At 47.7% G+C, this 26,036-nt stretch overlaps 1 long non-coding RNA gene across 2 annotated transcripts; it reads left to right on the plus strand.

Annotated features, from left to right (window-relative positions):
- The first annotated feature begins 21 nt into the window (after window positions 1-21).
- On the plus strand, window positions 22-9,753 carry LOC141076042 (uncharacterized). 2 transcript variants are annotated; one of them, XR_012227400.1, is made up of 2 exons: window positions 22-196; window positions 5,572-9,753. It is a non-coding gene; the product is annotated as an uncharacterized lncRNA (long non-coding RNA). The 2 variants fall into 2 exon arrangements; XR_012227399.1 differs by having other exon boundaries at window positions 22-152.
- The last annotated feature ends 16,283 nt before the right edge of the window (window positions 9,754-26,036 follow it).

Here is a 26,036-nt window from a genome sequence, read left to right on the forward strand (position 1 = left end):
ACCGGGGGGCGTGTCATACCGGGGGCGTGTTCTATCAGCAAAGGCAGGAAGAGTAGACGCCATTACCCGTGTCTCTGCCGTCTGGTGCAGGGAGAGAAGCCTCCGTTACATACTGTCTCAGCTGTCGGCGTCTGTGAGCAGTGTGGAGTGAGGTCAGTGGCGTCAGTGACAGGCAGGAGGGTTTAGTGAGTAACAGGTTGGTGTCCTCTTAGATGTTTGGTTGATGGGGGCTGATACTTGGGGCTAACTAGTGGGATTTGGGTGCTTATCTGGGAGCTGTTGGGCTCCCGGAGGGGGGATTAATGCACGCTGGTGGGGTCTGGTTGGGTCGGGTTAATGCATGCTTACGGGGTCTATTTGGGGTCGGGGGGGCTAATACACGCTTTTGGGTTCTTTGGGTAGGGGTTAATGCTTGCTTGTGGGGTCTGCTTGGGCTCCCAGGGGGGTTAATGCATGCTTGTGGGGTCTGCTTGGGCTCCCAGGGGGGTTAATGCATGCTTGTGGGGTCTGCTTGGGCTCCCAGGGGGGTTAATGCATGCTTGCAGGGTCTATTTGGGGGCTTGGGGTATAACGCACACTTGTGGGGTCTGGTTGTACTTCAGGGGGTTCTAATGCATGCTTGTGGGGGTTAATGCACGCTTACGGGTCTGGTGGGGTCCGGGGAGGGTTAATGCATGCTTGTGGGGTCTGGTTGGGGGTGGGGGGTTAATGCACGCTTGTGGGGTCTGGTTGTACTTTGGGGGGGGTACTAATGCATGCTTGTGGGGTCTGTTTGGGGCAGGGGGTTGGGGGTTAATGCACGCTTACGGGTCTGGTGGGTTCCGGAGGGGTTAATGCATGCTTGTGGGGTCAGGTTGGGGGTGGGGGGGTTAATGCACGCTTGTGGGGTCTGGTTGTACTTCGGAGGGGTACTAATGCATACTTGTGGGGTCTGTTTGGGGCAGGGGGGTGGGGGTTAATGCACACTTACGGGTCTGGTGGGGTCCGGGGAGGGTTAATGCATGCTTGTGGGGTCTGGTTGTACTTCGGGGGGGGGGGTACTAATGCATGCTTCTGGGGTCTGGTTGGGGGGGGGTACTAATGCATGCTTCTGGGGTCTGGTTGTACTTCGGCGCAGTACTAATGCATGCTTCTGGGGTCTGTTTGGGGCAGGGGGTGGGGGTTAATGCACGCTTGTGGGGTCTGTTTGGGGCAGGGGGCGGGGGTTAATGCACGCTTGTGGGGTCTGTTTGGGGCAGGGGGCGGGGGTTAATGCACGCTTGTGGGGTCTGTTTGGGGCAGGGGGCGGGGGTTAATGCACGCTTGTGGGGTCTGTTTGGGGCAGGGGGCGGGGGTTAATGCACGCTTGTGGGGTCTGTTTGGGGCAGGGGGCGGGGGTTAATGCACGCTTGTGGGGTCTGTTTGGGGCAGGGGGCGGGGGTTAATGCACGCTTGTGGGGTCTGTTTGGGGCAGGGGGCGGGGGTTAATGCACGCTTGTGGGGTCTGTTTGGGGCAGGGGGCGGGGGTTAATGCACGCTTGTGGGGTCTGTTTGGGGCAGGGGGCGGGGGTTAATGCACGCTTGTGGGGTCTGTTTGGGGCGGGGGTTAATGCACGCTTGTGGGGTCTGTTTGGGGCGGGGGTTAATGCACGCTTGTGGGGTCTGTTTGGGGCAGGGGGCGGGGGTTAATGCACGCTTGTGGGGTCTGTTTGGGGCGGGGGTTAATGCACGCTTGTGGGGTCTGTTTGGGGCGGGGGTTAATGCACGCTTGTGGGGTCTGTTTGGGGCGGGGGTTAATGCACGCTTGTGGGGTCTGTTTGGGGCAGGGGGCGGGGGTTAATGCACGCTTGTGGGGTCTGTTTGGGGCAGGGGGCGGGGGTTAATGCACGCTTGTGGGGTCTGTTTGGGGTGGGGGTCTGGCTGTACTTGGGGGGGGGGGGGGGGGTGTTAATGCACGCTCCTGGGGTCTGGCTGGGTACCGGGGGGGTTAGTGCTCGCTTGTGGTGTCTGGTAGTCCCGGGAGAGAGGGGTTAATGCACGCTTGTGGTGTCTGGTAGTCCCGGGAGAGGGGGGTTAATGATGCACGCTTGGGGTGTCTGGCAGTCCCGGGAGAGGGGGGTTAATGATGCATGCTTGGGGTGTCTGGCAGTCCCGGGAGAGGGGGGTTAATGATGCACGCTTGGTGTCCGACGGGGATTTATGATGGGGCAGCTGGACATCCGATGGGACTTATGCTGGGAGGGGGTGAATGTCCGATGGGGGTTTATGCTTAAGGGGGGTGGACGTCCGATGAGGTTTATGCTGGTGAGGGGTCATGGGTGGACGTTCGATGAGGTTTTATGCAGGGGGTGAATGTCCAATGACTGTTTTATGCTGGGAATGGCATCCAATAGGGGCTTATGCTTAAGGGGGGTGGATGTCCGATAGGGGCTTAGGCTTAAGGGGGGGTGGACGTCCGATGAGGGTTTATGCTGGGGGGGACGTCCGATGGGGGTTTATGCCGGGGCTGGACGCCCGATGGGGGTTCATTCTGGGGGGTGGACGTCTGATAGGGTTTTATGCCTGGGGGCGTGTGGACGTCCGTTGGGGGCTTATGCTTGGGGGGGTGTGGACGTCCGATGGGGGCTTATGCTTGGGGGCGTGTGGACGTCCGATGGGGGCTTATGCTTGGGGGCGTGTGGACGTCCGATGGGGGCTTATGCTTGGGGGCGTGTGGACGTCCGATGGGGGCTTATGCTTGGGGGCGTGTGGACGTCCGATGGGGGCTTATGCTTGGGGGCGTGTGGACGTCCGATGGGGGCTTATGCTTGGGGGCGTGTGGACGTCCGATGGGGGCTTATGCTTGGGGGCAACATTGCTCTGATTTAAGTCTCCATGTTGTAATTTAGCTTTTTATTTCATGTGTGGACAAGCCTATGATGCATCTGTGGAACACATGGAAGGTGCTGTAATAACTGGGTTAGGCTAGTTTCACACTAGCATATCTACACGCAGCGCACGGCGCCCCCTCCGGTCATCTCCTACTATCGCACATTGCTGCATGCGACCTGCGCACCCTATCTTTAGCATAGGGTGCGCAGACTGCGCTAGTAGGATTTTGCGTGCGCTGCGCTCTTTTGACGGTGCGCCGAGCGCCCCAAAATGCAACATGGTGCGTTCGGCGCACCGTCAAAAGGGCGCAGCGCACGCAAAATCCTACTAGCCCACGGTCTGTGCACCCTATGCTAAAGATAGGGTGCGCAGGTCGCATGCAGCGATGTGCGATAGTAGGAGGAGATGACCGGAGAGGGCGGGGCTTAGCGGCGCCATGCGCTGCGTGTAGATACGCTAGTGTGAAACTAGACAGGTAAACCACTTTTGAGACAGTGAAGTTGACTTGTACAAGCTGCATAGATGTAAGCCTGCCTAAAGGGAACATGTCACCAGGATTCCCCATAAAAAACGATACAAACTGGTGTGCATGGAGCGTGTAAGCGCACGTTCACACTGGCCCCTGAGCAGGAAAAAATCACAAACATGACTGAATACCCTGCAGTAAATGGCATAGTGCATGAAAATAATATACGGGATTTAGTTAACATGTTCTTTATATTAAAAAAAAGCCAAAGCCATCCCACCACTTCATGGTGACGTAATTGGGACAGTCCTAACTAATATTAAAAACCTTACCGGTTTGTCCTGTGACGTGCTTGTGGATAAGGACTGAGAAGGATTAGGCCCAAATAGTGGACACACAGGAATGGAAAGCCACATCAATATATAAAGGTTTTTAATATTAGTTATCATTGTCCCAATTAGGGTCACTGTGAAGTGGTAGATGGCTCATGGCTTTTGTTTTTTGTTTTTTTTTAAATCAAGCGTGTTAACAAAGTACCTTACACTTTCATGCATTATTGCTGTTTATTTACTACAGGGTATTCAATCATTGTTTATGCCCCCCATATAAAGTACTACCACTACCTGTATGTCACCATATACAGCATTCTAGAATGCTGTATATATAGTACGACCACTACCTGTATACCCTCTATATACAGCATTTTATAAAGCACGTCCACTATCTGAATGCCCTTATATATACACAACATTCTAGAATGCCAATCTGCATAACTTTGTTTTTTTTTTTTTTTTATTAGATTTGCCTGCGGGGCAGCCCCATAGAATGGGCTTCGCTAGTCTTAATCCGGTGCCTCCTCCTATCCTTCTTTGAGTCGACGACGCGTCCTAAGTCCATCCACACACAGTGTCTTCCATCACGCTCCGGTGCAGACTCGCTTCTCTCTGCGCTTTGCAATACTTTGCTTTGTGATTGGCAGGGCAGAGACGTGTTCCTGCACAGAAGCGTCGTGGGGGAGGTTGTGTGGATGATGTAGGATGCATCATCCATGGGAAGGAGGACTGTACTGGAAGAAGAACAGTGACAAACAATACCAGACCGCCCCGTAGGGGAGTATAAGAGGTTATTCACATTTGCCTCAGACCACACGTGAGGACGCTTCGAGACCGTGCCTCAGGCCACACGTGAGGTCGCTTCGAGACCGTGCCTCAGGCCACACGTGAGGACGCTTCGAGACCGTGCCTCAGGCCACACGTGAGGACGCTTCGAGACCGTGCCTCAGGCCACACGTGAGGACGCTTCGAGACCGTGCCTCAGGCCACACGTGAGGACGCTTCGAGACCGTGCCTCAGGCCACACGTGAGGACGCTTCGAGACCGTGCCTCAGGCCACACGTGAGGACGCTTCGAGACCGTGCCTCAGGCCACACGTGAGGACGCTTCGAGACCGTGCCTCAGACCACACGTGAGGACGCTTCGAGACCGTGCCTCAGGCCACACGTGAGGTCGCTTCGAGACCGTGCCTCAGGCCACACGTGAGGACGCTTCGAGACCGTGCCTCAGGCCACACGTGAGGACGCTTCGAGACCGTGCCTCAGGCCACACGTGAGGACGCTTCGAGACCGTGCCTCAGGCCACACGTGAGGACGCTTCGAGACCGTGCCTCAGGCCACACGTGAGGACGCTTCGAGACCGTGCCTCAGGCCACACGTGAGGACGCTTCGAGACCGTGCCTCAGGCCACACGTGAGGACGCTTCGAGACCGTGCCTCAGGCCACACGTGAGGACCACACAGGAGAACATTCCTACGTTGTGCCTTCCATGCCTCAAAGTGGCACAGAAAGAGTAGAAAGTTGGCCATTGTATTTTAACCCCTTCATGACCAAGCCTATTTTGACCTTAACGACCAGGCCATTTTTTGCAATTATGACCAGTGTCCCTTTATGAGGTAATAACTCTGGAACACTTCCAACAGATCCTAGCGATTCTGAGATTATTTTTTCATGACATATTGGGCTTCATGTTAGTGGTAAATTTAGGTCGATAATTTTTGCGTTTATTTGTGATAAAATCAGAAATTTGGTGAAAATTTTGCAATTTTCAAATTTTGAATTTTTATTCTGTTAAACAAGAGTTATGTGACACAAAATAGTTACTAATTAACATTTCCCACATGTCTACGAGGGGCGATTCAAAAGTAATCGGTTATTTCTATTGCACACAGAAATTAAAATAAAATGTTTTCTTCTCTCTTAGGTACCCACTAGTCCAGGAAAAAAAAATCACTTAAATAGGCCACGATTCCCGGGAGCTACATTCATTTGAATATGAATTGCCAAGGAGTGAACATCAAAATGGAAAAAAACGAGGTCAGAGCTGTCATCAAATACCTCTGCTTGAAAAAAATGTCTACCAAAGACATACACAGCGACTTGGTGGAAACATTGGGGGACTCTTCTCCTCCGTATTCCACAGTTGCACGCTGGGCCAAGGAATTTAAGCTGGGAAGAACATCGACGGAAGATGAACATCGTGAAGGACGCCCATCCACGTCCCTCAATGAAGAAAGCGTGAAAAAAGTTGAAGAAGTTGTGTTGGCAGATGGAAGAGTGTCTATCAGGCATGTAGCTGAGGTCACAGGGATCTCATATGGCAGTATTCAAAGAATCCTTGCAAAAGAATTGCATATGAGAAAGGTCTCCGCGCGTTGGGTGCCAAAAAATGTTAACCGACGAGCAAAAGAAGAAACGAGTTGACATTTCAATAGCAAATCTCAAAGTTCCAAGCAGACGAGAATTTTTTGTCACGTTTTTTGACCATGGATGAGACCTGGATCCACCACTTTGATCCCGAAGCTAAACAATCAATGACATGGAAACGAACCGATGCCGAAGAAATTAAAGTGTCAAGCTCAGCAGGGAAGGTTATGGCGTCCGTTTTTTGGGACGCTGTAGGAATTATGGTGGACTATTTGGAGAAGGGAGCCACTATTACGGGCTCCTACTACGCAGAACAAATAAGATTGCGGGAGGCTATCAAGGAGAAAAGACGCGGCAAACTGCGGGCTGGAGTGCTGTTTCACCAAGATAACGCATCGGCTCACAAAGCTGCAGTTGCCATGGCTACCATTCAAGAAGCGGGCTTTGAACTGGTGGAACACCCCCCCCCCCCCTATTCGCCAGATCTAGCCCCCAGTGACTTCTTTCTCTTTCCTCAGCTCAAGGAACACCTCCGGGGCAAGAAATTTAACGACAATAGCGACGTGATAACCGCTGTTGGGGAGTTTTTTGAGGGTCAAGATCAAGAACTTTTTTCGAAGGGAATTCTAAGTTTAGAAAAGAGATGGACTAAATGTATAGACTTTTTAGGAGACTAGAAAAATTTATTTTTTTTTACTATATTCATTGTGTTATTGATTATCATTACTTTTGGATCGCCCCTCGTCCATCAGCACAATTTTGGAAACATTTTTTTTTTTGTTAGGAAGTAATAAGGGTTAAAAGTTGACCAGTGATTTCTCATTTCTACAACTAAATTTACAAAAAAAATTTTTTTTTTTAGGGACCACCTCACATTTGAAGTCACTTTGAGGGGTCTATATGGCAGAAAACACCCAAAAGTGACACCATTCTAAAAACCGCACCCCTTAAGCTACTCAAAACTACATTCAGGAAGATTATTAACCCTTCAGGTGCTTCACACGAACTAAAGCAACGTGGAAGGAAAAAATGGACATTTTAATTTTTCCAACAAAAATTTTCTTTTAGCATCAATTTTTTGTTATTTTCACATGGGCAACAGGATAAAATGGATCCTAAAATTTGTTGGGCAATTTCTCCTGAGTACATGGATACCTGTTTGTGTGCACATCAGGGCTCAGAAGGGAAGGAGCGCCATTTGACTTTTTGAATGGAAAATATGCTGGAATATTTAGCGATTGCCATGTCGCGTTTGGAGAGCCCCTGTGTGCCTAAACATTGGAGCTCCCCCACAACTGACCCCATTTTGGAAACTAGACCCCCCCAAGGAACTTATCTAGATGCATAGTGACCACTTTGAACCCCCAGGTGCTTTACAAATTGATCCTTAAAAAAAAGAAAATACTTTTTTTCACAAATTTTCTTTTAGCCTCAGTTTTTCATTTTCACATGGGCAACAGGATAAAATGGATCCTAAAATTTGTTGGGCAATTTCTCCTGAGTACAGATACCTCATATGTGGTCATAAACCACTGTTTCGATGCACAGAAGGGAAGGAGCGCCATTTGACTATTTGAATGGAAAATTAGCTCCAATCGTTATTGGACGCCATGTCACGTTTGGAGAGCCCCTGTGTGCCTAAACAGTGAAAACCCCCCACAAGTGACACCATTTTGGAAACTAGACCCCTTAAAGAACGTATCTAGATGTCTGGTGAGCACTTTGAAACCCCAAGCGCTTTACAAAAGTTTATAACCCAGAGCAGTGAAAATAAAAAATCATTTTTTTCCTCAAAAATGATTTTTTAGCACGCCATTTTTTTTTTTTATTTTCCTAAGGGTAATAGGAGAAATTAGCCCCCCAAAGTTGTTGTGCAATTTTTCCTGAGTACGCTGATACCCCATATGTTGGGGTAAACCACTGTTTGGGCACACGGGGTTTGGAAGGGGGTGAGCACCGTTTGACCTTTTTGAACGCAAAATTGGCTGGAATCAATGGTGGCACCATGTCGCGTTTAGGGACCCCCTGATGTGCCTAAACAGTGGAAACCCCTCAATTCTAACTCCAACCCTAACCCCAACACACCCCTAACCCTAATTCCAACCCTAATTCCACCCTAACCCTAATGGAAAAATAAAAATATTTTATTTCATTATATGTGCCTACCTATGGGGGTGATAAAGGGGGGGTATTTACTTTTTATTTTACTTTGATCGCTGTTAAAGTTTATCACAGTGATCAAAATGAATGAATGAAATCTGCAGCCGCATATTCTGGGGGGCGCACTGCGCATGCGCCCGCCATTTTCTAAGATGGCGGTGCCCATGATCCGTGACCGCGGGACACCGGGAGCGGCACTCGGAAAGGTACCAGGGGATGGGAGGGGAGGTGATCGGAAGGCGGGGGAGCAGATGATGACAGCGGCAGCCGATCGCCGCTGTCATTTAGCGGCGGGGGGCAGATCGCCCCCATTAACCGTGTGGGGGGGTCAGATCGGTGTCTCCAGCCATGTTCGATGCTACTGCAGCATCGGCCATGGCTGGTTTGTAATATTTCATCAAATTTCATTGATGAAATATTACTATCGCTCTGATTGGCTTTTAAAAGTGAAACAGCCAATGAGAGCGATCGTAGCCACGTGGGGGCGAAGCCACCCCACCCTGTGGTGAAGTACAAAGCCCCCTGTATCTGCGGGTCGGGTGACCTTTCATTGACCCCGATCACCCGACTTGCAGGGGGGGGGTCTTTAAATCCATGACACGGCATATGCGTCATTGGTCGGATTGGCACAGACTTTCATGACTCATATGCTGTCACTGGTTGGGAAGGGGTTAAGTCACTACTTGTAGGGGGTCATTACTGTATATACAGGAGATGTGGTGGGTACATCATATAAAGATCTGTGTGGCCCGGTAGTGTACAGTGATGTGAAATACTTTTTGCCCACCCCTCCTGGTTTTTTACTCTCTTGCATGTTTGTCGTACTTAAATGTTTCAGAGTAACAAACAAATTAAAATATTTGACAAGCATAGCACAAGTAAACACAAAATTCAATTTGTAAAAGAAGGTCTTTATTATTAATTGGGAAGAAAATACAGGGCCCTGTGTGAAAGTTATTGCCCCCTACTTAACTATGGTTTGTCACATCTTCGAAAAGCAAAGTTCAGTTTTCGTAGCCCTACTAGGACCTGCCTGACAAAGTGACGTAGACAAAAAGATCCTCAAAAGGTAGACATCATGCTGCGATCCGAAGAAATGCATGAACAAATGAGATGGAAAGTAATTCAGATCTATCAGTCTGGGAAAGGTTATAAAGCCATTTCTAAAGCTTTGATATTCCAGCAAACCACCGTGAGACCCATTATCCACAAATGGAGAAAACATGGTACAGTGGTGAAACATCCCAGGAGTGGTCTGGTCATTAAAGTTAAAAAAAAAAAAAAAAAAAATACTGGGTGGAAGAAAAGGTTATTGAAATTGGCATTTTTTTAAGTTTATTTTATATGAAAAAAATATTTTCTTCAACTGTACAATATAGGAACATAGAGATACATTGCTATTTACAATGTATCTGTACTTATATCCTCTGCTTCTGAACTCACAACCTGCAGTACAGCTCACTTAACAAATGTTGCAATATTTTTTTCAGTGTGGGCGGGAGATCACTGACAGAGCTGTTACCTGTGGGTGTTATTTTTCATGATTTTAATGTTTTGAATAAAGTTTAGTTTATTTCTATTTTTTAATGGTGATGCAGAGTTTTTTTTTCTCTCTTTATATATACTCCATTCCGATGTCATCACTGATACAATTGTGCTCAAAAGTTTACATACCGCCGTAGAACTTTTGCTTTCTTGGCCTTTTTTCAGAGAATATGAATGATAACATCAAAACTTTTTGGTGGTCAGCTTTACCATCTGAGAAAATAAAGAACCTTATCCATAATTACCACAAACGACTTCAAGTAGTCAATTGATATTAGAGGGGGCAATACATGGTATTACAAAAAATGTGGTAGGTAAACTATGTGCAGGGTGATTTGGATGTTTTGGGTTGTCATTATAATTAAAAAAAAGAGAAAACACAGTAGTATGACAATAAATGGCTTCACCCAAACACTAACCATGAGTGGAGAAAAGGTTTTGATGTTATCATTCATATTCTCTGAAAAAAGGCCAAGAAAGCAATAATTCTACCGGGCTATGTAAACTTTTGAGCACAACTGTATACCTGACAGGCCCATCCATTCTGATATCATCATCACCACTAATATATACCTGACAGGGGCTCATACATTCTATATCTACAATAATATATACCTGACAGGAGTGCATACAGTCTATATCTACAACAATATATACCTGACAGGAGCCATACAGTCTGTATCTACAATAACATATACCTATGTACCTGTATCTACAATAATATATACCTGACAGGAGCCCGTATAGTCTGTATCTACAATAATATATACCTGACAGCAGCCCATACAGTCTATATCTACAATTATATATTCCTGACAGGAGCCCGTACAGTCTGTATCTACAATAATATATACCTGACAGGAGCCCATACAATCTATATCTGTGATAATATATACCTGACAGGAGCCCGTACAGTCTATATCTACAATAATATATACCTGACAGGAGCCCGTACAGTCTATATCTACGATAATATATACCTGACAGGAGCCCGTACAGTCTATATCTACAATAATATATCTGACAGGAGCTCGTACAGTCTATACAGTAATATATACCTGACAGGAGCCCATACAGTCTATATCTACAATAATATATACCTGACAGGAGCCCGTACAGTCTGTATCTACAATAATATATCTGACAGGAGCTCGTACAGTCTATATCTACAATAATATATACCTGACAGGAGCCCGTACAGTCTGTATCTACAATAATATATACCTGACAGGAGCCCGTACAGTCTGTATCTACAATAATATATACCTGACAGGAGCCCGTACAGTCTATATCTACAATAATATATACCTGACAGGAGCCCGTACAGTCTATATCTACAATAATATATACCTGACAGGAGCCATACAGTCTATATCTACAATAATATATACCTGACAGGAGCCCGTACAGTCTGTATCTACAATAATATATACCTGACAGGAGCCCGTACAGTCTATATCTACAATAATATATACCTGACAGGAGCCCGTACAGTCTATATCTACAATAATATATACCTGACAGGAGCCCGTATCGTCTATCTACAATAATATATACCTGACAGGACCCCGTACAGTCTGTATCTACAACAATATGTACCTGACAGGAGCCCGTACAGTCTATATCTACAATAATATATACCTGAGAAAACAAAAAGCAAAAAACACAAATATCCTGAACTAAAAAGTAAAAAATATACTGCAAATAATGCATAAAGGTAATAATAATAATAACTAGATGTGTATTTCCTGAAGGAAGTACAGATAGTGGTTTGAAATGGTGCCCGGGCTGCCCCTTTAAGAGAGACTTGCCTGCTGCCCCTGCAAGACTTTCAACTCAGGATCCGTTTTAACTGTGGGTGCCTCTCAGGGGCCACTTTGGCCTCAGGGCCCGATTTTGTGGGTGGGACCCCTCAGGGCCCGATTTTGTGGGTGGGGCCCCTCTGGGTCCGATTTTGTGGCCGGGGCACCTCAGGGTCCGATTTTGTGGGTGGTGCCCCTTAGGGTCCGATTTGGTGGACGGGGCCACTCAGGGTCCGATTTGGTGGGCGGGGCCACCCAGGGTCCAATTTGGTGGGTGGGGCCACTCAGGGTCCGATTTGGTGAGTGGGGCCCCTCAGAGTTCAATTTGGTCAGCGGGGCCCCTCAGGGTCCGATTTTGTGGTTGGGGCCACTCTGGGTCCGATTTGGTGGGCGGGGCCACTCGGTCCGATTTGGTGGGCGGGGCACTTCAGGGTCCAATTTGGTGGGTGGGGACACTGAATCTGATTTTGTGGGTTGGGCCCCTCAGGGTCCGATTTTGTGGCCGGGGCCCCTCAGGGTCCAATTTTGTGGGTGGGGCCCCTCAGGGTCCAATTTTGTGGGTGGGGCCCCTCAGGTTCCGATTTTGTGGTTGGGGCCCCTCAGGGTTCGATTTTGTGTTTGGGGCCCCTCAGGATCCAATTTTGTGACAGGGGCCCTCAGGGTCTGATTTTGTGGGTGGGGCCCCTAAGGGTCCGATATTGTGGTTGGCGCCCCTCAGGATCCGATTTTGTGGGTGGGGCCCCTCAGGATCCGCTTTTGTGGTTGGGGCCCCTCAGGGTTCAATTTTGTAGGCGGGGCCCCTCAGGGTCCGATTTTGTGGCCGGGGCCCGTGAGGGTCCGATTTTTTTGGCCGGGGCCCGTGAGGGTCCGATTTTGTGGCCGGGGCCCCTCAGGGTCCGATTTTGTGGTTGGGGCCCCTCAGGGTCCGATTTTGTGGGTGGGGCCCCTCAGGGTCCGATTTTGTGAGTGGGGCCCCTCAGGGTCCGATGTTGTGGCCGGGGCCCCTCAGGGTCTGATTTTGTGGCCGGATCCCCTCAGGGTCCGATTTTGTGGGTGGGGCCCCTCAGGGTCCGATTTTGTGGCCGGGGCCCCTCAGGGTCCGATTTTGCGGATGGGGCCCCTCAGGGTCCGATTTTGTGGCCGGGGCCCCTTAGGGTCCGATTTTGCGGGTGGGGCCCCTTAGGGTCCGATTTTTGGCCGGGGCCCCTCAGGGACCGATTTTGAGGGTGGGGCCCCTCAGGGTCTAATTTGGTGGGCGGGGCCCCTCAGGGTCCGATTTTGTGGGTGAGGCCCCTCAGGGTCCTATTTTGTGGCTGGGGCCCCTCAGGGTCCGATTTTGTGGCTGGGGCCCCTCAGGGTCCGATTTTGTGGCTGGGGCCCCTCAGGGTCTGATTTTGTGGCTGGGGCCCCTCAGGGTCTGATTTTGTGGCTGGGGTCCCTCAGGGTCTGATTTTGTGGGTGGGGCCCCTCAGGGTCCGATTTTGTGACCGGGGCCCCTCTGGGTCTGATTTTGTGGTTGGGGCCCCTCAGGGTCCGATTTTGTGGCCGGGGTCTCTCAGGGTTTGATTTTGTGGTTGGGGCCCCTCAGGGTCTGGATTTGTGGGTGGGGCCCATCCAGGTCAGATTTTGTGGGTGGGGCCCCTCAGGGTCCGATTTTGTGGCTGGGGCCCCTCATGGTCTGATTTTGTGGCTGTGGCCCCTCAGGGTCTGATTTTGAGGGTGGGGCCCCTCAGGGTCTAATTTGGTGGGCGGGGCCCCTCAGGGTCCGATTTTGTGGGTGGGGCCCCTCAGGGTCTGATTTTGTGGCTGGGGCCCCTCAGGGTCCGATTTTGTGGCTGGGGCCCCTCAGGGTCTGATTTTGTGGCTGGGGCCCATCAGGGTCAGATTTTGTGACTGGGGCCCCACAGGGTCTGATTTTGTGGGTGTGGCCCCTCAGGGTCCGATTTTGTGGCTGGGGTCCCTCAGGGTCTGATTTTGTGGGTGAGGCCCCTCAGGGTCCAATTTTGTGGCCGGGCCCCTTAGGGTCTGATTTTGTGACTGAGGCCCCTCTGGGTTCGATTTTGTGGCCGGGGTCTCTCAGGGTCCGATTTTGTGGGTGGGGCCCCTCAGCGACCGATTTTGAGGGTGGGGCCCCTCAGGGTCTAATTTGGTGGGCGGGGCCCCTCAGAGTCCGATTTTGTGGGTGGGGTCCCTCATGGTCTGATTTTGTGGGTGGGGCCCCTCAGGTTCTGATTTTGTGGCTGGGGTCCCTCAGGTTCTGATTTTGTGGCTGGGGTCCCTCAGGGTCTGATTTTGTGGGTGGGGCCCCTCAGGGTCCGATTTTGTGGCCGGGGTCTCTCAGGGTCCGATTTTGTGGCCGGGTCCCCTCAGGGTCTGGATTTGTGGGTGGGGCCCCTCAGGGTCTGACTTTGTGGCTGGGGCCCCTCAGGGTCTGATTTTAAGGGTGGGGCTTCTCAGGGTCTGATTTTGTGGCTGGGGCCCCTCAGGGTCTGATTTTGTGGCTGGGGCCCCTCAGGGTCTGATTTTGTGGCTGGGGCCCCTCAGGGTCTGATTTTGTGGCTGGGGCCCCTCAGGGTCTGATTTTGTGGCTGGGGCCCCTCAGGGTCTGATTTTGTGGCTGGGGCCCATCAGGGTCCGATTTTGTGACTGGGGCCCCACAGGGTCTGATTTTGTGGGTGTGGCCCCTCAGGGTCCGATTTTGTGCCTGGGGTCCCTCAGGGTCTGATTTTGTGGGTGAGGCCCCTCAGGGTCCAATTTTGTGGCCGGGGCCCCTTAGGGTCTGACTTTGTGACTGAGGCCCCTCTGGGTTCGATTTTGTGGCCGGGGTGTCTCAGGGTCCGATTTTGTGGGTGGGGCCCCTCAGCGACCGATTTTGAGGGTGGGGCCCCTCAGGGTCTAATTTGGTGGGCGGGGCCCCTCAGGGTCCGACTTTGTGGGTGGGGTCCCTCATGGTCTGATTTTGTGGGTGGGGCCCCTCAGGTTCTGATTTTGTGGTTGGGGCCCCTCAGGTTCTGATTTTGTGGCTGGGGTCCCTCAGGGTCTGATTTTGTGGGTGGGGCCCCTCAGGGTCCGATTTTGTGACTGGGGCCCCTCAGGGTCTGATTTTGTGGTTGGGGCCCCTCAGGGTCCGATTTTGTGGCCGGGGTCTCTCAGGGTCCGATTTTGTGGCCGGGTCCCCTCAGGGTCTGGATTTGTGGGTGGGGCCCCTCAGGGTCTGATTTTGTGGGTGGGGCCCCTCAGAGTCCGATTTTGTGGCTGGGGCCCCTCAGGGTCTGATTTTAAGGGTGGGGCCCCTCAGGGTCTGATTTTAAGGGTGGGGCCCCTCAGGGTCTGATTTTAAGGGTGGGGCCCCTCAGGGTCTGATTTTAAGGGTGGGGCCCCTCAGGGTCTGATTTTAAGGGTGGGGCCCCTCAGGGTCTGATTTTAAGGGTGGGGCCCCTCAGGGTCTGATTTTAAGGGTGGGGCCCCTCAGGGTCTGATTTTAAGGGTGGGGCCCCTCAGGGTCTGATTTTAAGGGTGGGGCCCCTCAGGGTCTGATTTTAAGGGTGGGGCCCCTCAGGGTCTGATTTTAAGGGTGGGGCCCCTCAGGGTCTGATTTTAAGGGTGGGGCCCCTCAGGGTCTGATTTTAAGGGTGGGGCCCCTCAGGGTCTGATTTTAAGGGTGGGGCCCCTCAGGGTCTGATTTTAAGGGTGGGGCCCCTCAGGGTCTGATTTTAAGGGTGGGGCCCCTCAGGGTCTGATTTTGTGACTGGGGCCCCTCTAGGTTCGATTTTGTGGCCGGGGTCTCTCAGGGTCCGATTTTGTGGTTGGGGCCCCTCAGGGTCTGATTTTGTGGCCGGGCCCACTCAGGGTCCGATTTTGTGGGTGGGGCCCCTTAGGGTCTGATTTTGTGGGTTGAGCCCCCTGGGTCCATTTTGGTGGGCGGTGCCCCTCATGGTCCGATTTAGTGGGCGGTGCCCCTCATGGTCCGATTTGGTGGGCGGGGCCCCCTGGGACCGATTTGGTGGGCGGGGCCCCTCTGGGTTTGATTTGGTGGGCGGGGCCCTTCAGGGTCCGATTTGGTGGGCGGGGCACCTCTGGGTCCGATTTGGTGGGCGGGGACCTTCAGGGTCTGATTTGGTGGGCGGGGTCAATATGGGTCCGATTTGGTGGGCGGGGCTCCTCGGGGTCCGATTTGGTGGGCGGGGCCCCTCAGGTTCCGATTTGGTGGGCGGGGCCCCTCAGGGTCCGATTTTATGGGCGGGGCCCCTCTGGGTCCGATTTGGTAGGCGGGGCCACTCTGGGTCCGATTTGATCGGCGGGGCCCTTCAGGGTTCGATTTGGTGGGTGGGGTCACTCTGGGTCCGATTTGGTGGGCGGGGCTTCTCAGGGTCTGATTTGGTGGGCGGGGCTCCTCAGGGTCTGATTTGGTGGACGGGGCCCTTCAGGGTCCGATTTGGTGGGCGGGGCCACTCGGAGTCTGATTTGGTGGGCGGGGCCCCTCAGGATCCGATTTGGTGGGCTGTGCTACTCTGGGTCTGATTTTTTGAGCGGGGCCACACTGGGTCCGATTTGGAGGCCGGGGTGGTTCAGCCTCCGATTTGGAGGCCGGGGTGGTTCAGCCTCCGATTTGGAGGCCGGGGTGGTTCAGCCTCCGATTTGGAGGCCGGGGTGGCTCAGCCTCCGATTTGGAGGCCGGGGTCGCTCAGCTTTCGATTTGGCGCGCCGGCCCTTTAAGACTCATTTCGGTGCGCCGGCCCTTTAAGAATCACTGTGGCACGTCGGCCCTTTAAGAGCCAGGGTGGCTCACTGGGTTTCTAAATCCACTTTGTCGCACATTCTATCTCAGGGGCATGTGTCATGTGATGAAGCTAGATTTGCATTTGTGCTGTGGGTTTCACTTTAAGAGCTGATATTATGTGGCAGAATCTCTGTCCTTGGGATGTCATGTGACGTTCGTAGGCGTTGGCATAGTAACTGGGTCTGCCTGCGCATATCAATGAGCTCAACTGCCATTTCAATCGCCTCAGGGCACGTTTTGCCATTACCCATTGAAAAGCATTGGAGACAGTGCATTCCAATGACTGGAAAAAAAATTTTCAAACGCAAATTGCGCAAAAACTACAAATCCGATCAACACGAAAAATACTTAGCACACCTCTCGTGGACGCTGGCTTCGAAACAACACCTCAACGGAGTCTGTGCGTGTAGCGGTTCGGGCTGTATTAATTGCGGAAATCAACTTAATAAGAAGAAGAAGAAGAAGAAGTTAGCAGCGTTCGGATTACAATATAGTGGTTTTTTCAAACCACTATAATAATAAGGGTAGTATTGCAGTATATTTTTTACTTTTTAGTTCAGGATATTTGTGTTTTTTGCTTTTTGTTTTCTCTGGTTAATGGTCATGTGTTAACATGCACTTACATTGTGCATACACATTAACTTACTTTTCTCAGTTCAGATTTGTTTTTTATTGTTTTTTAATAATATATACCCGACAGGAGCCCGTACAGTCTGTATCTACAATAATATATACCTGACAGGAGCCCATACAGTCTATATCTACAATAATATATACCTGGCAGGAGCCCATACAGTCTATATCTACAGTAATATATACCTGACAGGAGCCCGTACAGTCTATATCTACAATAATATATACCTGACAGGAGCCCGTACAGTCTGTATCTACAATAATATATCTGACAGGAGCTCGTACAGTCTGTATCTACAATAATATATCTGACAGGAGCTCGTACAGTCTATATCTACAATAATATATCTGACAGGAGCCCGTACAGTCTATATCTACAATAATATATACCTGACAGGAGCCCGTACAGTCTATATCTACAATAATATATACCTGGCAGGAGCCCATACAGTCTATATCTACAATAATATATACCTGACAGGAGCCCGTACAGTCTATATTTACAATAATATATACCTGATAGGAGCCCGTACAGTCTGTATCTACAATAATATATACCTGACAGGAGCCCGTACAGTCGGTATCTACAATAATATACGCCTGACAAGAGCCCGTACAGTCTATATCTACAATAATATACACCTGACAGGAGCCCGTACAGTCTGTATCTACAATAATATATACCTGACAGGAGCCCGTACAGTCGGTATCTACAATAATATATACCTGACAGGAGCCCGTACAGTCTGTATCTACAATAATATATACCTGACAGGAGCCCGTACAGTATATCTACAATAATATACAGTGCCTACAAGTAGTATTCAACCCCCTGCAGGTTTGATAAGATGCAAATAAGTTAGAGCCTTCAAACTTCACACAAGAGCAGGATTTATTAACAGATGCATAAATCTTACAAACCAAAAAGTTATGTTGCTCAGTTAAATTTTAATAAATTTTAAACGTACAAGTGTGGGTCAATTATTATTCAACCCCTAGGTTTAATATTTTGTGGAATAACCCTTGTTTGCAATTACAGCTAATTATCGTCTTTTATAAGACCTGATCAGGCCGGCACAGGTCTCTGGAGTTATCTTGGCCCACTCCTCCATGCAGATCTTCTCCAAGTTATCTAGGTTCTTTGGGTGTCTCATGTGGACTTTAATCTTGAGCTCCTTCCACAAGTTTTCAATTGGGTTAAGGTCAGGAGACTGACTAGGCCACTCCAACACCTTGATTTTTTGCCTCTTGAACCAGGCCTTGGTTTTCTTGGCTGTGTGCTTTGGGTCGTTGTCTTGTTGGAAGATGAAATGACGACCCATCTTAAGATCCTTGATGGAGGAGCGGAGGTTCTTGGCCAAAATCTCCAGGTAGGCCGTGCTATCCATCTTCCCATGGATGCGGACCAGATGGCCAGGCCCCTTGGCTGAGAAACAGCCCCACAGCATGATGCTGCCACCACCATGCTTGACTGTAGGGATGGTATTCTTGGGGTCGTATGCAGTGCTATCCAGTCTCCAAACGTCACGTGTGTGGTTGGCACCAAAGATCTCGATCTTGGTCTCATCAGACCAGAGAACCTTGAACCAGTCTGTCTCAGAGTCCTCCAAGTGATCATGAGCAAACTGTAGACGAGCCTTGACATGACGCTTTGAAAGTAAAGGTACCTTACGGGCTCGTCTGGAACGGAGACCATTGCGGTGGAGTACGTTACTTATGGTATTGTCTGAAACCAATGTCTCCACTGCCATGAGATCTTCCCGGAGCTCCTTCCTTGTTGTCCTTGGGTTAGCCTTGACTCTTCGGACAAGCCTGGCCTCGGCACGGGAGGAAACTTTCAAAGGCTGTCCAGGCCGTGGAAGGCTAACAGTAGTTCCATAAGCCTTCCACTTCCGGATGATGCTCCCAACAGTGGAGACAGGTAGGCCCAACTCCTTGGAAAGGGTTTTGGACCCCTTGCCAGCCTTGTGACCCTCCACGATCTTGTCTCTGATGGCCTTGGAATGCTCCTTTGTCTTTCCCATGTTGACCATGTATGAGTGCTGTTCACAAGTTTGGGGAGGGTCTTAAATAGTCAGAAAAGGCTGGAAAAAGAGATAATTAATCCAAACATGTGAAGCTCATTGTTCTTTGTGCCTGAAATACTTCTTAATACTTTAGGGGAACCAAACAGAATTCTGGTGGTTTGAGGGGTTGAATAATAAATGACCCTCTGAATAAACTTTTCACAATTTAAAAAAAAATTAAACAAAGAAATAACATTCTTTTTTGCTGCAGTGCATTTCACACTTCCAGGCTGATCTACAGTCCAAATGTCACAATGCCAAGTTAATTCCGAATGTGTAAACCTAAATCTGCAGGGGGTTGAATACTACTTGTAGGCACTGTATATCTGACAGGAGCCCGTACAGTCTATATCTACAATAATATATACCTGACAGGAGCCCCTACAGTCTGTATCTACAATAATATATACCTGACAGGAGCCCCTACAGTCTGTATCTACAATAATATACACCTGACAGGAGCCCGTACAGTCGGTATCTACAATAATATACGCCTGACAGGAGCCCGTACAGTCTATATCTACAATAATATATACCTGACAGCAGCCCGTACAGTCTGTAGTATCTACAATAATATATACCTGACAGGAGCCCGTACAGGCAAGGATTGATGGGATGTTTCGTGAACCCGATATGTTATTGGTCACAGCTGACATCGAATCCTTATATACTTGCATACATCACCATGATGGCATCGAAGCCTGTCGTTTCTTTTTGAGGGGCAGCAATTGTGATGGCCCTGTGTGTGATTTGGTTTTGGAGCTATTGGAATATATTTTGACCCATAATTTCTTTATTTTTAAAGAATTCTTTTATTTACAGCAACGCGGCACTGCCATGGGCGCGGCCTGTACGCCCTCTTTCGCCGGCTTGTTCCTAGGTTACTGGGAGAGGGAGATCTTCGGGGGGAGGGTGCTCGGGCCGCGGATCATGTGCAGTGCTGGCTTCACTATATAGATGACGTGTTCATCATTTGGCAGGGGTCTCAACAGCAACTCCTTGATTTTATGGAGGGGTTGAATTCCAATAGGTTCAATATAAAATTGACTTACAATCATAGTCAAATGGAAGTGGACTTCCTGGACATCAAAATTATAGTGGATTCCAATTTACATCTACAAACAGATGTCTACAGGAAGCCCACGTCTGTAAATGAGCTTCTGCATGCGCATTCTTGTCATCCATATTTGACAATACGGGCCATCCCAATTGGACAATTTTTGCGTATGCGACGCATTTGCTCCTCTGATCAGAGATTCGAGCGACAGGCTGAAGACTAAGGCCTGTTTCACACTTCCGTTTTTTCAAATCCGTCAAAATCCGTTGGTTTCCGTAAAAAAACGGATCCGCCATTTTTTGCAGGATCCGTTTTTTTTGTCCCATAGACTTCCATTAGTGGTTACCGCGGATCCGTCAAAAAAACGGATCCGTTTTTTTAAAAACGGATCCGTTTGCATCAGTTTCCGTCAAAAAAACGGAAACGGATCCGTTTGGCGGACACAAAAACGGAAGTGTGAAACAGGCCTTAAAAGAGAGGTTCTTCATGAGGGGTTACAGTCATCGGAGTGTAAAAAGGGGCTATAATAGAGCTAAAAAATCAGTACGGTCCACATTATTGAATCCTTTACCCAAGAAAAAGGAATCACGGGATATAGTAAGATTTATCTCTACGTTTAATGGTGAGTGGGACACGAGACAATGTCTCGATAAACACTGGGACATCTTACAATCTGAACCCAGTTTGAAAGGGTCTTTGTCAAGGCACCCATTAATGACATACCGTAGGAGTCCCAATTTGGGAGATATGTTAGCGCACTCCCACTATATCCCTCAGAGAAAAAACTTTTTCGATTCTCGTGGACCACCACAGGGATGTTTTCCCTGTGGGCATTGTGTAGCTTGTAGAAATGTCCTGCGGGCCTCTTCTTTTCAATCAGCTGATGGATTACGTACCTTCTCTATTCGTCAGTATATTACATGTAGCACCACACAGGTGGTGTATTATACCACCTGTGGGTGCCCTAAAATATATATCGGCTTGATGTCCCGCCAGCTAAAGGTGCGAGTTAGAGAGCACGTTCGAGACATCATGGCGGCGGTAGATGTACAGGACATCTCTCAACTGAAAACCATCCCCAAGCACTACAAACTTCATCATGAGTGTAATCCCAAATCGTTCATGGTGAGGGGTATCCAACACATTCAGACTGGGATCTGGGGCGGCGACATTCAACGCCTCCTCGCCCAGAACGAATGTAGATGGATCACCATCCTTGGTACCATGAAGCCCCATGGACTCAATGAGTCCTTGGGCTTTGCGTCTTTTTTGTGAGACTAATTTTTGCCTTTCCCTCCTGCCTCTCTCCATGCCCAGTCCTCTTTACTTGGTTTTTTGTTTTTAGTTGTATATATTATTTTAATATTCCCTTTTTTATCTTAATTTTTTGCTCATAGTTATATACCTGCTTTCTACCATTTGATGTTCCATCTATCATCTTCCAGTTGTTCTTGGTGCAGAAAATTTTGGATACAGAAATCGAAGATTGGTGTAAAGAAGAGGACTTTTTCTATTAATGTGTATATGCTTTCATATAGTATGCTCTATTGCATTATTCGGTGTGTATATTAGCACTGTTCATGTTTGGATACATGTATATTTATACATTTTTCTATATATTGTACCCTACTCATCTGAGGAAAGTTTTGGATCATTTTGGGTGCTTTTATTAATTTTTGCATCTTCTGTATAAAACTGTACATGGTGATATTATGCAATAGTTATATATTTATATATATATATATATATATTTAAACTTTCCTGTCCTCCTCTCCCCTCTCTTCCCTGTTTATTATGAATTTTGTCTATATATTTTGTCCTCTTTGGATTTGGCAATGTTAATCTTATGACATGTTCAGGAATCATTTTCTGTGCATTACATATCATTTTGTCAGAGCGCGATTTCCTGCCTGTATCTGATCATTGTGGAGTGTGACTTCCTCCTCCCTTCACCCTCTCTGATGTGTACTGCTGCTGGGTGGCGGCTAGGCGCCAGCCGTCCCCTCTGCGGCGTCACTTCCGGTTTGGGCTGGGAGTGTGTTAGCACAGCTTCCTTCCTACTGCGCAGGCGCGCCCTACTCGCTTACAATTGGACCGCGCTATCCATGTGACACTGATATGCAGGAATTTAACGGGGCAGTGTCTCTGCTTAAGCCACACCCCCTGAGGAAGCGGTATCACCGCGAAATGCACATTGGGGTCGCTCCTGCACGGCTGTACACTCTCTGGCAGACATGATGGGTAGGATTTGATTCCTATTACTTATACATTGGGCAAGTGTGCAATATTTTGATGGACGGTCCTCTTTCTCTTACTATATAGGAGTATTATACTACTTTAAGTGACGCTGTTTGAATGTTTTTGAGAGATCTTTTTCCATCTCTGATACATATCGTTTTGTACCATGCCTTGATTATAATGAAGTGATTACTTATCACATTTACTCGCTGCTGCCTTTGATACTGTCGCACAGGATTTTCATTTTGTTCCTGGCTATCTCTGACACTTGTATGAGTACTTCATTTTTATATATGTCTTTGCTCCCTTGTATTGCCTTTCAATAAAGATGTCTATTTGCATGTAGCTTTGGACTCAGTTTCCTCTTTTTTCAGTTCTGCTTTGTCGTCCTACTTTTTACCTACTTGGGGTCTATGTGTGCACTGGAACAAATATGAATGAATATGTCTCTTGAGGGTATTTGTTTTGTAATAATATATACCTGACAGGAGCCCGTACAGTCTATATCTATAATATATACCTGACAAGAGCCCGTACAGTCTGTATCTACAATAATATATACCTGACAGGAGCCCATACAGTCTGTATCTACAATAATATACCTGACAGCAGGGCTGTGGAGTCGGAGTCGTGGAGTCGGAGTCAGAGTTAGTTTTGGTTGGAGTCGGAGTCGGTAGAAATGTACCGACTCCGACTCCAGCTTTAAAAAAAATGTATTAATATTTCATAATTGAACTTTCATATGAATTTTATAAATGTTACTCAAATATATATGTTCTATCAAACTATGAACAACAGTGATAAGCAGTTCTGCTGGAGATAGAGACATTTCTTACTTCTTGTGTGTCACTGTTCTCCACTGCCCTTATCTAATCTTATACTTGGTTAACCTCATGCTGCCCCAACCCCCCTATTTACAATGTATGAAACTGAAAGTGAAAATGTGTTGCAAATTCTTAGTAGTAAAGCTCCTCCTCTAGACTAGATCATACTAGGTGTGCGTCTTCCAAGCATCTCACAGCTGCCTGCTACTCAGAAGAGGAAGACTGTAAGAAGTATTATCCTTTCAACAAACTTTGCATCAGTTAACTGTGAGTACATGAGGAATAATAACAGTATTACTGACCACTATATCAGTTGTACGACCAGGCAATAATTTTGTACAATTGTTTTTAGGAAAAACAATTGTCATTTGGATTGTGAATGCAGAATTAAAAACCTGAGAATGTCAAAGAAGCATCACATTAAATCAGCTGTATTTGAACATTTCACCATCACTCAAGATAGAAAACATTATGTCTGTCAGTGTATGACAAATGATCCAGACGAAAACAAATGCTGTGAAGCCAAGATGAGTGCATATTCAGGCAAAGATAAAAATGCTCCTACCAGAGCTTCTAATCTAAAGAGACATTTACAGCGCTTTCATCCAGAAGTACTGAAAGCAGTGGATGAGAAAGACTGCATCCAAACCAATGAACCAGTGCCCAGCTCTTCCAGCCAAACAAAGGAGCAGAGAACTTTGCAGCCATCAGTTGCAAGATATTTTGTCATTGACAAAGTTACTGTGACAATGACAGTAGATACATTTAAAAAAAACAGATCATAGAGCTTGTTGTAAGCCGTTTCACACTTCTGTTTTTTCAAATCCGTCAAAATCCGTTGGTTTCCGTAAAAAAACGGATCCGCCATTTTTTTGCAGGATCCGTTTTTTTTGTCCCATAGACTTCCATTAGTGGTTACCGCGGATCCATCAAAAAAACGGATCCGTTTTTTTAAAAACGGATCCGTTTGCATCAGTTTCCGTCAAAAAAACGGAAACGGATCCGTTTGGCGGACACAAAAACGGAAGTGTGAAACAGGCCTAAAGGATAGTGTGCCTATTTCAATATTTTCACAACCAGCTTTTATGTGTCTGAATGGGGAAATGGCCCGCAAGCTTGGTGTTTCTCTGGAGAGAGAGTATTAGAAAATTAGTAATCGAAGAAGCTTTTAAACAAAAGGAAGAACGTAAAAAAACTCTCAAGGGACGCTTTCTGTTTCTTAAAATGGATGCCTGCACACGTCACAGAGTGAACTATTTTGCCATCAATGTCCGATTTGTTTGTGACAAAAATGAAATAGTTACCAAGACATTGGCAGTAAAAGACACCAAAGCTCATCACACCAGTGAGTTTCTCCAGGTCTTGGTGGAAAAGGTTCTGCAAGACTATGAACTTAAAAAAGAGCAAGTTCTTTCTGTCGTAACTGACAATGCTTCAAATATGATAAGTACTATTAAGCTAATGAATGAGAGTAATGATGGTGACCAGCAGCTAGAAGAACATTCTGGGTCCACAGACACAGAAATGCTTGAAATAGAGGAACACAGTATTGTAACTGAGGAGCAAACTGAAGTTGCTTCAGATGAACAGCAACATGATAGTTTAGATGATCTTGTTGAAACTGTGTCAATATGTTCTTTCATTCATCACATGCGCTGTGTTGTGCATACGCTACAGCTGGCTATAAGAGACAGTCTGCAAGAAGGACATGCTGCTGCACTGATTGGCAAGGTGAGAAAATTGGCTACTGTTGCCAGAACCCCTAAAGTTGACTCAATTTTGAAGAGACGTGCTGGAAAAGGGGCAATTATTGATCAAGCCACACGATGGGGCAGTACTTACTTAATGATTCAGCGCTTGGTTGAACTGAAAACCTTTCTTGTAGACATGGCTAACCCTCAACTGACGCTAAATGAAAGTCAGTGGAATCAGGTGACTAAGCTGGAAAAATTGCTAGAGCATCCATTTACAGTGACTAAAAAATTACAAGCAGAGGACTTAACTCCAGGTATTTTCTTAAAGGAGTGGAAGAACCTGATGTTTCGCCTGTCCCAAAGAGGAGGGTTAATTGCAAGTGGCATTGCTACATCAATGAAACGGAGAGAGGAGCTACTATTACAAAATAACATTCTTTTGGCAGCTGTTTATGTAGACCCAATGCATCGGATTCTTCTAGATGATCAACAGCTAAGTAAAGGAAAAGAAGCTCTGTTTGAAACAGCAGTAAGGTTGAAAGGGTTGCAGAACAGTCAGGAGGAACAAGAAGAATTTGGTCGTCCTGCCACATCTTCACCCTCATCATCAACTGATGAAGAATTTAATTTTGAAAAATATTTGGATCACAAGGACCGTGCAAAGCGTTCCCGCATAGAAGAGTCATCCCCATCAAGGAACACAGCCAGTACATTTCAGCAGAATTTTTCATGTGCACTAAAAGAAATTGAGAAATTTGACCGTTCATCAAAAATAACAGTGCAACAAGCGATTCCTCTGTATCCTGACATTGTCAGAGATGTTGCCCGAGTGGTTACTGCTTTGCCACCAACACAAGTTAGTGTAGAGAGGTTGTTCTCTGCTCTCAAAATAATTAGATCAGATTTGAGGGCATCCATGAAGGAGGATCTGACAGAGGCAATACTTTTTCTGAGGACAACTTTATAGATTTCTTCTTATTAACTGCATAAAAGTGTTTATTGCATATTTACTTACAGTTTAGAAAAGTTTATAAAAGTTATTTGCTATATTCTAATTGTATTCTAATAAATGTAGTTTTTGCTCTAAGTGGTCTGATTACTTATATGATGGTGAGAAACTGAATAAGCGCGATGTTTAATATTTTACAACAGTAAATTTGTTGTTATGAATTGGCCATTTATGAAGGAGTCGGAGCCGGAGTCGGAGCCTGATAAAATCCAGG

The sequence above is a fragment of the Dendrobates tinctorius genome, unplaced genomic scaffold, assembly GCF_039654945.1.
Source record: "Dendrobates tinctorius isolate UK_male_01 unplaced genomic scaffold, ASM3965494v1 ptg000384l, whole genome shotgun sequence".
In the NCBI taxonomy this organism is placed as follows: domain Eukaryota; kingdom Metazoa; phylum Chordata; class Amphibia; order Anura; family Dendrobatidae; genus Dendrobates; species Dendrobates tinctorius.